The 14893-nt window shown below is 41.6% G+C and overlaps 1 long non-coding RNA gene across 33 annotated transcripts in view; it reads left to right on the top strand.

Moving 5' to 3' along the window:
- Nucleotides 1-14893, top strand: part of LOC101947879 (uncharacterized) — an 88782-nt gene that overhangs the window by 35708 nt on the left and 38181 nt on the right. For 32 of the 33 annotated variants that reach the window (XR_010592356.1, XR_010592349.1, XR_010592355.1 and 29 more), the window contains one exon: nt 1683-14312. The exons of the other annotated variant lie outside the window; for it this stretch is intronic. This is a non-coding gene — a long non-coding RNA (uncharacterized LOC101947879). The remainder of the gene's footprint in view (nt 1-1682; nt 14313-14893) is intronic. 33 annotated transcript variants of the gene reach the window in all.

Below are 14893 nucleotides of genomic sequence, written 5' to 3' on the forward strand. Positions count from 1 at the left end.
ACTAAATAAAAATAGAATTCTTCATATATATTGGAACGTAAAAGATTCTAGATGCCACTTCAGGGCTTTATACAATTGTTCAAAAACATTTTTTTCATCAGTGAATGTAGTGCTGGTGAAAAGATCTGGACTGACTTGCTCTTGCTGTTTATTTTTGAGGTACAATACGTCATCTCTCCTGCAATCTAAGCCATGTAAAGCATTCCAGTATACTACCCCAATTGGTCACTTAAACAGCTGGGAATAACATTAAAATAATTAAGAAACAACCTATTTCACATAAGTCATCAGTTGATAATACCGTAAGGTGACTACCAACCCAGGTTGGATTTGAACAGGGGACATAAGACAAAAGATTCTATGCATCCCTACCAGATCTCTGCATTTTCCAGCTATGAACAATTCATGTGCATTGTGGAATTTCATTTTAAGATCATTGCAAGATTTAAAAAGTTAGTTACCATCATCCTTTGGCAGCAAACTATAGTTGCAGAATGTTGTGACTCTTCATGTATTCTGAATGCAGTGCAATATGGTATTGATGCCCCAGGTTGCTTTATGATCAGATGTATTATTTCAATAAGGAGGATTTAAGATAGCATTAAATGACAGATTATATAATTTTTTGAATGTGAGGTTCATCTGAATTTTATTTTTTGGTGTCTTGACTCATTGACTTGATATTCCTCTATTATGCACACACCTCTGGAGAGGTTTCTGGCCATGATTATGCATAGCATTGAGCTTGCGAATAAAACCACTACAGAAACTGCTTTACAGATTGCAGTATCATTTTCTCTACAATTGTCTCACAAATTTAAGAAGTTATATGGAGAACATAGTGTACAGTGACAGATTATACAATGTGCATCAGATTTTACTAAGGGTTTCTGGATTTACTTCTGATGGTTCTTGGGGATTTATCTTTAGGACCAATGTAGTTTAGTATACATATATGAACCACCACTCGTGTTGTCCAGCAGTAACACATGGAAAGCTGTCTCTTTAATATGGATGACACACTGATTTTTCTAAGTTATCACCTCTCAATCTCTCATTCATCTTTACCATTAACTGCCGTGTTTCTGACATCCAGCCCTAACCTATCAGCAGCTTCTTCCAGTTCAACTGAAAACAGAGGAAATTTTTGGCTGGAGGTTCTTGTTATGTGTACAATGACTTCCTCATCTCCCAGCTGGAACTCAGCGATCAGGCGATCAAATCAGGGCTCTGGACACCTCATTTTAAACCCAGAACATTCCCTACAGCAACATAGCATAGTAAATCAAAAGTCAGGATACCTGTCCGCCATCTGAAAATATATGAGCAAATTATTATGTCCCATGCTTACTTTGAAAAATACTAAAATCCTGATCCATGCGTTTGACTGCAGTGTCAGCATTCCTTTCCCCCTTACTAATGCCTTCCAAAATCTGCAAAACTTAGCCCTATTCTTTGTATTCTCTGCACAGAAGCTCCCTGCGGTCTTATGTATCAAATAAAGGTCTCGTTACTTAGTTGCTGTACTCATCATGACATTGCTCTCATTTATCATCCTGTTCTCAAAGCTGCTGCTATAAACCATTAGGTCTGCCGCACTTTCGACCCTTCAATTAGGAACTCACTCCCCTGCAATTCCCCACCCACCAACAAGGCTAACTTTGTTTCTCTATAAACTCCAGTTAAAGGAATGATCTGCTGCAGGTATCAAAACCACTGATACATGTTCCAGGACCAGACTTCAGTGACCGGAGCCAAAGGACTGGGCCTCAGTGCAAATCCACCGCGCACGTTCATTTCAGCTGCAAATGGAGTTTTATCACTCACCACCTTCAAGCCTCAATAGCGCGACATTTGAATGGCAGGCAGCAGGTGTTAACGAGAGTGTCCGATGTTTGTACCTATGTAAATAGCTTGGTAATAGATAAGATGCAGTAGAGGATGCTCAAGAATACCTAGCATAGTTTCTGGGCTTTATAGGACCAATACATTACAAATTGCTTCCATTGTGCAGCTTTTTACATCAGCTCGTAACGGTGGCCCACATGAGGCAAAATTCATCGCGCACTGACTGATCTTAATATCAGGCTCTTCTTAAAAGTAAAGACCTCTTACTCCCACGTCAGTGGAATAATAATAATAATAATTAATGGAGATATCCCATCTCCTAGAACTGGAAGGGACCTGGAAAGGTCATCAAGCCCAGCCCCCTGCCTTCACTAGCAGGACCAAGTACTGATTTTTGCCCCAGATCCCCAAGTGGCCCCCTCAAGGATTGAACTCACAACCCTGGGTTTAGCAGGCCAATGCTCAAACCACCAAGCTATCCATCCCCCATGGAAAAGATGACCCAAAAGGAAAGCAGAATACTGCAGCTAAGTACTGCCGTGAAAATCTGAGCTGTCACTCAGGCTGGTAATTTGATGCACTTGTCCCCAAAAAGCAATTGACCTAATTACTGTGAAAGTGTTATTGTCTGTTTCTGATTTTGTTCTAGTTCATGTTTGTGTTATTTCCAGTGTGCCCTGAGGTGCCTGCATGACAGACACTTTAAAAGGCAAAATTATTTGTGTTTAGCACTTTGAAAGAGAAACAATCATCAAAGATCTACACCCAACTTCACATTAGTTACAGACTTGTGCATATGCAATTCTCTTTGTACCCCATGGGCCATGCAATTTGCTACTTTAACCTAGTAACACACTGTTTAAGGAATACAAGTGACTCAGGCAAAGCAATGGAGTCTAATTCTTCTTGTGCTGTGTATAACCCGCATAACTATCCTGAAGCGCAGGGCAGGAGCAGATCCCCTTACAAATGTACTGATCCATTGACTGTGATTGTTTATTCGTTTTAATTAGCCTTGGAATTCAGATATATAATTACATAGAATTAATTTACAGTGTGACATTTCTGAACAGGTAATTAAAATGTTTCATTGTTGATTAATGACGTGCAAAATAAATTATTAGTAATGTCACTGTTCGCATTATGATTATTATTACAATTTAGAGAAATTAAGGCCATTCACTTACATTAAATTAAACACGAAAGCACAGAGGTAATGTACTTTAGACAATATCTATTTACTCTGAGAGCGTATTTGATGCATGTATTACAGTACATTTGCTAGGACCATACATCACGGGAAGTGCTGTTCATGCTGGCAGCAGAAACCTAGCACTAATACATATAATATTCCTGTCCAATTCCTGCAAACGTAAGGGTAAGGTTTGCTGGACTTTATCACTCCTCCCACTATGTAAAGCTCTTATAAAAGCTGGTACTGCTCCTCTGTTGATACCGAATGAAATTCAGGCTTAAAATTACATACTAAATGTTGAGACTAAATGCCCAAGAGAGGGACAAATCTTTTTCATCATCTTTGAGCAAAACCACCATTCATGCCCATGGGATTACTCACAACGGCAAGGTGAGCAGGGTTTACTCCCAAATTAAAGAGAAATGGAACACATTTAGGACCAGATTCTGCAAGGAGTTGAGGTCCCTACTAAGCAAAGCACCTAAATATGTGCTGGACTTGAATATACTAAACTTGATTTCAATGGGATTGAAGCACATGCTTAAGTGCTTTGCTGGATTGGGGCTGTGATGAAATAAGCGCCCTCAAATTCCATCCACCTGCCTGACTGTTTCATTTGGGGAGTGTCCAGACTAGACTTTGCAAAGGCGTGAATGACCTTGAGTTAACTGGCAATCCATTATTGCAGGGTAAAAAAACACTAGTGAAGACAAGTGATGAGAGTTCAGGGTGCTTAGCCGGTTCTCAGGATTAGCCCTTAATGATTTAGCAGGGAAAGGGAAGGGAAGTAATCTATAATGAGGTGTGTAAAATAGCTCTCCAGATCTCTGCTTTTAGCTTGAAAGAGACTCCTCAGTTATAGCTGCTGGAAATATAAATAACTTAGGAGTACATAGTAAGACAAGTAACTCTAACAAGGGGGCACGTGGTATGGTTTAATGGATACTGCTGCTTAATTACTGAGTAGAGAAGCAACCTGAGGCTGGGAGCATTGAGGAACTGTTCTCAGCTTCCACATAGAGGGCATATTATGAACTGGATTCTTTCCTCTCTGGTGAGGGAGGCAGTGGAGTCTCACAGGGAACACTACTGCCCCTCTAACTAGCATGGCGCAGTCTACAATCCCAGCTGTAGCCAAGGCACGCAGGGTGGGAATATCAGTTAAAAATGATGGCTCAGAGCAAAGCCACAAATAAAAAGCCACAGATCAGCTAATATGCCCCTGAAATCCTGACGCTGTGACAAAAGGTCCTTTCTACAGGCGAACAGACTTACCCCGGTCAATGGGGTGAGGGAATGCCCATACTTCGTAAGATTCTTCAGCAGAAGCTACAGCAAAAGAAGATAACTAGTGCCTAATGCTGCTCCCAGTAAATCAATGGGAGCTTTGAGATGGAATGTAATGGGAGCAGAATCCAACCCTCCATGGACGTTTTTAATTTTTAAAAGTATTTTTTGTGAAGTCATGTAGTATTTACAAAAATATTCCTTCCACTATGACTTTACTTTTACTCCTATTCTATATTAATTACCTGTATTAGTGCATGCAAAAGAATGCCCTGTATCTAACAGCCACTTTTTGAAATCAGCTCACGTCATGGAGTTATTTTAGCACTGGGATAGATATTGCCTCAGACCATCTTTCCAAAATGGATTCTAGATATTTTAACAATTTAATATGTCAAGGGCCAACTGCCCCTTCATTCCCTATGCACTCCCCTCATTCTACTGCACGCCTGTGTCCTTGAGCCAACAGAGTTAACCTCTAGGGAAATGTGACCTGCAATGATATGAATAGCAGGAGAAGAAAAGCTTTTAAAAATTTCATCTTCCAGTCAGATGACCTATCCAGGAACCAGTGAAATTATATCTGAACAATATGCTCTTTAATGTCATCTCAACTAGATCAAAGGGGCTAGTGCAGTTTCATGAAAAGGTCCATTTCTCTTCTGTAATACATTCTTTTTAAACTGGAGGAAGGTTTGCATAATTGGGCTGTGCTACTTTGTTTATTCTTAACACAAAGCTAGGTTTTGCGTAGAAAAACAGAACAGCACCACAAAGTTTTTCCCATCATCTTTATGCCGTTGTAAAAAAGTCTACCAAATAAAATTCTGCAAAATGCCCAAATTGCAGAATCCCATTTGGGGCCAGTTTTCTGTTTGTTTTAATTCACCAGATCAGGCAATGCAACACCAGTTCTATAGGTCTCAGAAACTGGATATATTGGAAGATTTGGTGTTATTTTTCCCCCCATGTTACATGCATGAGGCAATACTATTAGCTATATTAAGTCTACAGTACAGTGTGGGGCAGTGGACCAGGCTGGACTGGGAGTTGGGAGACTTCTCTACTCATGGTTCCGCTAATGACCTGTTGTGTGACCTTGGGCAAGTCACTTTTCCTACGCTCATACCCATCCTGTTTATGTAGACTATAAGCTCTTGGAGGTTGGGACTGTCTGTCATTGTATACTTGTACAGCGTCTAGGACAACTGAGCCCTGATCTTGGTTGAGAATTCTAGGCTCTACTATAATAAAATCATCATAAATAACAGAACTTGTGTCTTCATCTACATAGGGGAAAAAGTCTCCACCATCCCTTTTGTTTTTAAGTCACCCACCATTGCACACTATCATAATAAATAAATTAGGGATGGTCTGTCCCATGTATCAGCTGTCCAAGAAAACTCATCCATTATCCATTGCAGCACATATCAGTTTCTATCATGAGGACTTCACAAGGATATTTCAGTTCAAGCACTTGAACTGCTACTGTGTCCTACGGTAAGCAGTATTTTTTTTTTAAATAAAGCATTGACTGAGAAGTCCCCACTGAAATACTCTTTTGGAGGCTCCTGTGGTCCTTTGTGCCACTGAATGTTTGTTGGGAACATGAAATTAGCTTTCTACAATTTAAAACTGCAAAACTTTGCTCTGGGCACAGAAATATTCAACTAAGAATCTACAGCTTGTGAAGCTGTGAGAGCATGAGCCTCTCTCTCTGGAGGAGCATAGGTCCCATAGCAAAGGTGGCATATATTTTTAGGTCAGGTGCCAATGATCCCAGTGCCTCTTTGCTAAAGCAATATTGGTCAACACAGTAAGATATAACCAGCCTGAAGAAGAACTCTGTGTAGTTCAAAAACTTGGACCTTCCACCAGCAGGAGTTGGTCCAACAAAACATAATACCTTACTTACTACCTTGTCTCTCTCACATCGTGGGACAAACACGGCTAAAGCAACACTGTAACAATAATAATAATAATAGTGACAATTTATGTTTGTTCAGTGCCTTTCTTCCAGAAGGATCCAAATGCACTTCATAAACCATATATAAAAGAATCATGTTGCCCATCCACTGTGTTTCGTTGACTGAAATACAGGACTGAAACTCAATAGAATGCACAACAGCAAAACAGAGAAGCTTGGGAAAGAAAGTGAACACCTTATGCAGCTGAAACTATAGGGATAGCAAAACTGAACTTGTCTTGGAAAAGCACAGATATACTGTATGGCTGCCAACTGTCAAATAAAATTAAGGAAACTCTGTTGCCTGATTCAGGAACTTCCTAATTTGAAACTGTCTAGCTGCAATAAGTCCATGAGAGGAAGGATGTTTTTGTGGCTAAGGCACTTGACTGGGACTGTGCCGGGACTGAGACATTCTGACTGTGCTGGCATTCAAGGGGCTGGGCCTGCTAGTCCTATTCCCAGGATGGGAAGGAACCAAAGTACCATCTGGTCCTTTCTCTCTCTCAATCTCTCTCTCTCCTTTTTTTTTTTAAATTAATGTTCAGGTTCTGCTGACTTTCTGTACTGAGGAAAGTTCAGCTTCGAAGCACTATTGGAAAGTAAGGCCATTTAGTTGTGTACTGGCTGCTTTTGTTATAAGCAGACGCAATTCACCCTCCTCACGCTGCCCCACATCTATGAGATTAACCCTGATTTAGGAACATAAGTGTCTTTTGGGCCGAGGGGTTACTTGGTTTCCTTTTCACCTTAGTTCTGCGTTCTGCCGAACTTTCATCCTTCTTAAATTATGCAGGGGGGGGGAGGCGTTGTGATGTGGATTATTTTACACGAGGGACTGAAATGAGACCACAAATTCATTTGGCCAGTCAGGTGGACTTGAGTCCTGGCCTCCAAAGGAAAAAGACTCTTGCTTTCTTCATCAAGTTTTCACACTTAGGGACCACACCTCCTGGGCCACTGGGAAGAGTCCTGGATTAAAGGCTGGATGCGGAAGGTGAAGCAAACATTCCTATATTCCACTCTAGTTAGAATGATGGCAGGCTGCATCTTCTTACTCAAAGACTTCAGGGCTAAAATTTGAGAAGTGCTAAGGGGCCCAGAAGAACTCTGGATAATTCTCAACACTGGGATAACTAAAAGGAAGGATTCTCATTGTCTATATGCCTCATAACCTGTCTGTAGTGTGTTTGCAAATACTAAGTGTGATTGGATGGTTTAGGGGTCTTTTAATAGCCAATATTTATTTCACAGTTTCAAGAAAAACCTCAGAAACTGGAAAATGCTGTGTAGAGGAGAGGGGTTTATCAAATAATAGAAATCCTCTTTCATTTGCCGCCATATTATTTTGAGGACAACTATGTCAGAGGTTGGGCTAAGATATCCCAGGGATGATTCTCAGATGATTCAAATGGCTTGAAAGCATTGGCAATAGAGAAGTTGTCATTGGAATTGGAATTATAGTGTTGCATTCTGTTCTCAGCTGCACTTGTGCAAATTAGGTCCACATACTTTATGGTGGAGTTAGTTTTCAGTGAAGATATACTCCTTTTTTCTCCAGAATACATAATCTGCCTATTTTTCAGATTAAATAGAGTTGTGGCAAATTCTCCTCTTGCTGGGCCAAATTCAAGTGCATTCATTAAGATTTCACAGGGCAGAATTTGGCCCAAATAATCTGAAAAATGACAGTGTGTCCCCTTAAAATAGACAGCATTTGGATGTGAAACCTTTTATGTTGTATAATTAATTAGATACATGTTGTGCTATAATATTATATATTAGATGTAGCAATTATACTAAGGGTTTAATTATTCTAATGAAAGTGCCTAACTTATTTGTGTAATTCATTTGTTAAGTCTGAACAATGGAATATGTGAGTGGATTTGGCTATGTGTTCTGTATCCCCTGAAAAAATGAGACAGGACATCTCAAGAGATGATTCTGGTGAACAAAAATATTTAATAAGAAATATCTACAGTAAATAAACTCAATCCTGGCAGATTGATCTAAAGATAAGGGGTTTTTCCTTTAGATTTTTGCTGTCACGTTGATAAAAGGGACACACATTTTTCAGATCTTTGCACACTAACAAATGTATCTCATTCAAAATACATGCAGTGAACCTACAGTAAGTGGAATTAAATTGTACGTCTGTACTGAGGATGGCAATCCAGCGATTTTTTTCTTGTTTGAATTATCTCCTGGGTGGTTGAGCACAATTGTAATTGAAACTATAATGTTTCATCTCTTTTAGGCTATTATTTATCTGAAAAGTTCATCCACTACTGTTCTAAATTCCTTCCAGAAATCATTTTCTTCCACTCATGTTGAATCCATCCTCTCCTGCATCAAAGTGGTCCTTGATTTTGACCTGGCTTAGATTTCTATTGGATGGCAATTCTGACACTTAAGTAAATATAGCATTAACTGGTTTAAAGAAATCTATTATGTGTAACTCTGTACATGATTGAACAGGACTTTCCATGACAAGGATAAATGTAGAGCTCAGTAGTTTTTTTTCCTTCACAGGGGGTTTTGTGTGAATATTTTCTTCAGTTTCAATCAGAGTTTCACTCCCCCAGAGGTTTGCTTTTAGTTTGGGGTTCAAATTAACTCCAAATCACAAAGTGAAACTCAGTCATATCACTGACTTTCACTTGATTTTCCATCAAAACCATGAATTCTGAATGATTTTGATGCAAAACCACCAATCAGCCCCACGTGTTTTGAAATAGGCCCTAATGATCTTTCCAACGAACCTGATCTGATTTCTGGGGTACCTAACAAAATTCCAGACTAGAACCGAATTTAACTGGTTAGTCTGGATCCAGAAATCAAACCCTTCAAATGTCAGATTTTGTCTCAGACCAGGCCACGTGTGAAATTCAGATAGGGATCCAACTTGGATGTCAAATGTTCCCACTGTTCAGGGAATGTTCAGATCTAAGGTTTTTGCTGATGCCCATCGCTACCAGAAATCTAGCATGTGTTTTGCATTTTGAGGGTGTTCAAAGATGATGAAAAAAGAAAAAACTTTTTCAAGAGTATAACATGAATGCCTTGGGCTCCAGGCTGCCACGAAATACACTCTGCTTAGCTCAGGAAATGAGTGCAAGTAATGCTCTTTATAACATTCAAAATGCCTTAAGTGTTAGGACACAACCATATCTCAATATCCCAGCCTCACTATTTCCTTGGGGTACAAACATTAACCATAATATGGGGAATACAAGTTCTCGTACATATGGTGATGGCTGTACTGTTATATGTGGGGTTTATCTGTTTCATGTGTTGTGATTCTTGGGGACTTGATCTTTCCCGTACTGAGGCCAATATATCAAGACCCGGACTATCAACCAGAGTGCATGGACATAGATAGGTACCTGCAGAGTGATCAATGCAAACACTATTGCATCTCAGACCATTGTTTTCTGTATATGTCTGGTATTGGTTTTTGCATTACTCAGTTCTCATACACTGTTCCCCATGCACTATGCGTATGTCTTCTGTGGCTACCATCCCAGGGTGTGTGTTTGTGTGTATGTATGTGTGTGCATGCATGCATGTGCTGCTGGGCATATGCCCGGGTAGCAAATGGACTGCATGTCACTGGATACTATCCATTTATAAGCAATTTCAAATCTGTTCTCACATAATATTGATAAACAGAAGATAAACTATTTTACTCACCCATGAAATCTGACATTTCCAAAGACAGTATCAGATTACTCTTCCTATGTACTTATAGAAAGCTAGATTGCTGGATAGATAGAAGTTTGTTCATGCTGAGCGGTAGCACCTAGCTTCTGAGCTTTCAGACTGAGGCTAGGTCTACATTACCCGCCTGAATTGACGGGTAGAAATCGATCTCTCGGGGATCGAATTATCGCGTCTTGTCAGGACGCGACAATTGATCCCCGAATCGACGCTCTTACTCCACCAGCGGAGGTGGGAGTAAGCGCCATCGACGGGGAGCCACGGAGGTCGATTTTGCCGCCATCCTCACAGCGGGGTAAGTTGGCTCCGATAGGTCGAATTCAGCTACGCTATTCGCATAGCTGAATTTGCGTATCTTAAATCGACCCCCCGCTGTAGTGAAGACCTGCCCTGAGACAGGCTGATGCAAACGGGTATATGTTTTCCTTTCAAATACTAAGAAACACAAGAGCTGCACTATGTGTCACAGGATTACTTTTTTTTTTTTCAAATGGAACAATAATCTTGCAGGGATTGTCCAAAATCCATGCAGAGTCCCCAATGCAGAAGCTTTCAGTGGGAACTTAACATTAGCAGATCTATTTTTACAAACACGTGTTGCTGGCCAGCTGCCTACATAAAGATGTCTGCAGAATGCCAATTGTTCCTATCAAAAGTGTGGAAAAAACTGTGCTTTTGCAACAACTTTAATGGGAGAAATTAAATGGGCATACTATGTTGTGTTATGAACTGAATGCTTCTTTTTGTCCAAATCACATCCCCTCGTGGGACCCTCCACTCTCTGAAAAGCAGCAGGCTTCAGGATCAAGAGTTAAGCTTGTCTGGGAATATGATGAAAGAATATCAAGAGCACCAGTTAAGCATTTTAGCAGCCAACAGACCTCTCTTAAATCAGTCTTCATAGATAAGCTCAGCTGCATGCGTGCATTTGACAGTATAACTCTGCACTAGGACTAGAATACCAGGATGTTTCTCTTAAAAGTGGACAAATCTCTTTGACTAACTCCATCCTTCTTCTAATTGTGTCTGGATTGTCATCTGGGGAGAGTGAAGAATCTCCTTTGATTTTGCTTTCGGAGTATTTTGACTTGTGTGAAACTTACAAGCCAGAAAGTGGGAAAGTTAGAGACAAAGGAGAAGTGAGGGGTCCCAGAAAGAGGGCTGAGAGAAGGAAATCAGAGATCTCTATTGCCTAGAGGAACAGAAAAATCCCCAAGGAAGAAAACAAAAAGAGATTGAAGAGAAATAACAAGGTTAAATAAGATTTAAAGGACATCCTAGGCCAATTTCTAGATGTTGGACTTTCAAAGGATGTTAAAATTCTGCATTTGGATCCTCGCATTGGCACTTGGGTGCCTAAAAAGGGCATCTGTGTGTCCGTCTGAGCAGTGGGATTTTCACATCCCAGTAAGGCTGCCTGCAACAGCACTGTCTCTTCCAGAGCGGTCCCTCATGGCCAGAGTTCTCTTTGCAGCAATCTCCCTCTATTCTTCCTCTTCTGGGCCCTTACAGATTCCCCAGAGCCTTTCTTATACATCCCTCCGGCCTCCACTTGAGGCTGGCTTCATGCCCGCAAACAGTGCCAAACAGTCCCACCAGTAAAGTCCATCACTGCAATCCAAAGGCTCATATGCCACCTCTGGCTCTCCTGCCATCTCCATAGAGCTCTTCCCTGCCACAGCCTGCTCATCACAGGGGTCACCTTTCATAGCTGCCGTTTAGCCTCCTGGCTCTAGCTGCCTGCTCTTGCCAGTGTCTCCCGTGTTCTGAGGGCGAGGGTGGTCTGCGTACTGCCCCTCTCCAGGCTGGCTGGAATAGAGGGGAGCCCTGACCCACCCTAAACCACAGGGCTTCCAATCCTGGGCCCTTAAAGAAACAGCATCCTGAGGTTTCCCCCCAGCCAACTCCTAATTCCCTAACTCCTTCTTCTCTTCCATTACCAGGCCATTTCCTGGGCCTTTGTTCATTCCAACTCCCTGGAGCTGGGTCTTCTGGCCCCCTCTACTCTTTAAAGGCTAATATACCTTGTTACAGGTCCACATTTAAAAACTGGGCTAGGTTAGGGTAATGTGGGCCGTGGATCTAAATGCAAAAGAAAGACCATCAAACACACAAGGAGAGAGATGTTTTGTACGAAAAGGGGGCTGAAGAGAGTGGAGGACGGAGTGCTCGGGTGCGCCTTTGATCAGGAATAAAAGCGTCTGCTTCAAGGCAACGTTATTTCACTCTAAGGCAACATAGGCCAAATTCATCCCATTGGTGACTCTGCTGGATTCAGTACAGCTACGGGGATAAACCGGGTCTAATACTAGAAAAAGCTCCTCCTTCACCTGCCTGAATTCAAGGTCCTTGTGTTTCCCCTTCAAATCCAAGGACAGTACTAACACCTCTCCCACAGAACAAGGAGTGCGGCGGAACGTCCTGCTCCTAGTGCTTGCCAGTGATGTATTCAGCTCTTGAAGAGGGGACACAGAAATGTGGACTCAGGTCTTGGCAATCACCAAATGTGAAGGAGGAACTAATTTCTCAAACACTGGCCTGAATCCTAAACTCCTAAGCGAGGCCAAACTCCAGATGAAGCCAAAGGGAGTTCGACCTGAGTGAGGACTTTAGGATTTGGCCCACTGTGTTTTAAAGCACGCGCACACACACACACACACACACACACACACACACACACACACACACACACACACAATTTCTTTTTGAAATCCACAATTTTATTCCATTACTGGGACCACGGTGCTGCACTCCCATCCCCTGTCTTTCAACGGTTACTGATGAAAGTCTTTTTTGCTCACCTTAGAGTGCAAGACGAATAACTGTAGCCAAGCTGGTTGCATGTCTCAAAACAAAAACTGAATTTGTAAGTGCTAGGGAATGTCTGCAGTGTGGGAAGGGAGAGGTAATTGACATTCCCTTGGGTAAACCTCTTTAAAAATTCCGGACCTGGTTCCTTTGGATTTATTGTCAATAGGCACAGAATATGATAATGCTTATTAAAAAAAAAAACCCAAACCAATCGACAACAAAAAACATAAGTTCAACTCCCCAGTGTCTCTGAAGGCTGAGAAAGGCAGAAGACACAGTGACCATGACCTTAGTTTGATCTTCAAACTATTCAGTAAAAAATGCTAGATTAGTGCACAAAGCTAAATGAGAACGCAAAAGGCCAATAAAGGGCTTCTAAATGGTCCTGAAATAAACAAACAGTCTAATTAGTGAGCCCAGGAATCCCTCACACAGAAAGGGCTAAATATGCAAATGAGGTCTAAGAGAGAAGATTAGCATTCTACAAACTAGACGAAGTGCATACGCGCATAGGATAGCGCATTTCTTTATGATCTGATGCTGCCACACGTCTCCCCGAGACTCTGCAGTAAGGCTCCATTACCTGGGGGGGGGGCGGGGTGCAGTAGTACAGAGCTGATTAACTGCCGACTCCCCTGGGCTTGCCAAGATTTCCAGAGAAGTCATTAATAGAATTTGCGTGGCACCCCACTCCACATAATGTTGAGAGAAGATAGCCTCGAGAGGTATCCTTCCCACTCTCCCAGCACACGCTGTATGTCTATACACACTGCTGCATATACGCTAGAGACACATTATACACACCATAGACTTGATTAACCCCTGCTGTCACAAGAGGACATGCAAGGAATGACACTTTGTTATTTGCCACCGTCCTCTCCCTGGCTTCTGTCTGAAATGGGCAGCTTTGGGTTCCAGCCAGGGCCCCACCAGCAGAAGCCAATTGCGGGAAAGTAAATTCCTATCACTTATCCCAGCCCTTCACTGTTGCTGCTGACAACAGGTTAGTCTTTCTGAAAGCAGAACTTATTTCTGGACACAAGTGCTGAGGTTTGGCAAAATATTTTTAACGGTGTCGTATTTAATCCAGGCAATTCAGCTTCAGGGCCCCGTGTTTTTGATTTTACCCTTTGAGAGGCTACAGTGAAGGCTTGGATATTATTTATTCATTTAGATTTACACACACACACACACCCTCAAAAAAAAGTATCGTTCTCTGTGTTCTAGATGCCCCAGCCATAACCTAAGACTGCCCCAAAATGAATATCCAAACAAATACTATAATCCAGCAGCAGCAAACCAGCCAAGTCAGAATCTCAAATCCCCTTCTTCCAATGGTTCCTCACTCTTACCATTCCTTCCTGTTTCAAATGCCTGGGGAAGAAGACGGCTTTGCAGTGTGACCTGAATGTCATCAGACTGAGGCTATTTTGGACCCCGGGGAGTCGTAGGGAGTGAATTGCTTGAGATCTGCCCTTCGTTAATGTGAGTAGATAGATCAAATTAATTAATTCAAATGTTGATGTTATAACGATGGAGCTAAGTTCATTCCCGAAGCCAATGAGGTGACGCCAGGTATGAAATGGTTTACTGTGTTTGAATTCTCTCAGCTGCATGCTTTCTTTCGTATTCAGTCTTCAAAGACTGTCTTGGCTTTCAACCTGTTACCATTGGGGTTAAAACACAGGCAAGTGACTGCTGACTTTTGCTCCTGAGTTTGCCTTGAAACGAGCCCCCCTAACTAAACAGTATGGCAATTTGCCCCTGTGCTGAACTGCAGAACATCTCTGAACAATGACGTTGAAGATCTGCCAGTCTACTGGTAGGTGCTGTTTTGTTTTTATAATTAACAGTTCCCTGGTATTTTTCAATATTTTCCTCTTTCAATCATTCAACCCCTCATTCACATGGGGGAACTCACAAGTGAAACTTTAGGTTTCCATCCTGGCACATTTGTATAGATTTAATGTTTCTAGCATCAGACTGCAGAGCTTTTCAACATCATGGATGTCTACCAGATCTTCAAGAGGGACCTTATGGATTAGACTCCTCATTCCTCGCCAGTA

The sequence above is a fragment of the Chrysemys picta genome, chromosome 13 (assembly GCF_011386835.1).
Source record: "Chrysemys picta bellii isolate R12L10 chromosome 13, ASM1138683v2, whole genome shotgun sequence".
Classification (NCBI taxonomy): Eukaryota; Metazoa; Chordata; order Testudines; family Emydidae; genus Chrysemys; species Chrysemys picta.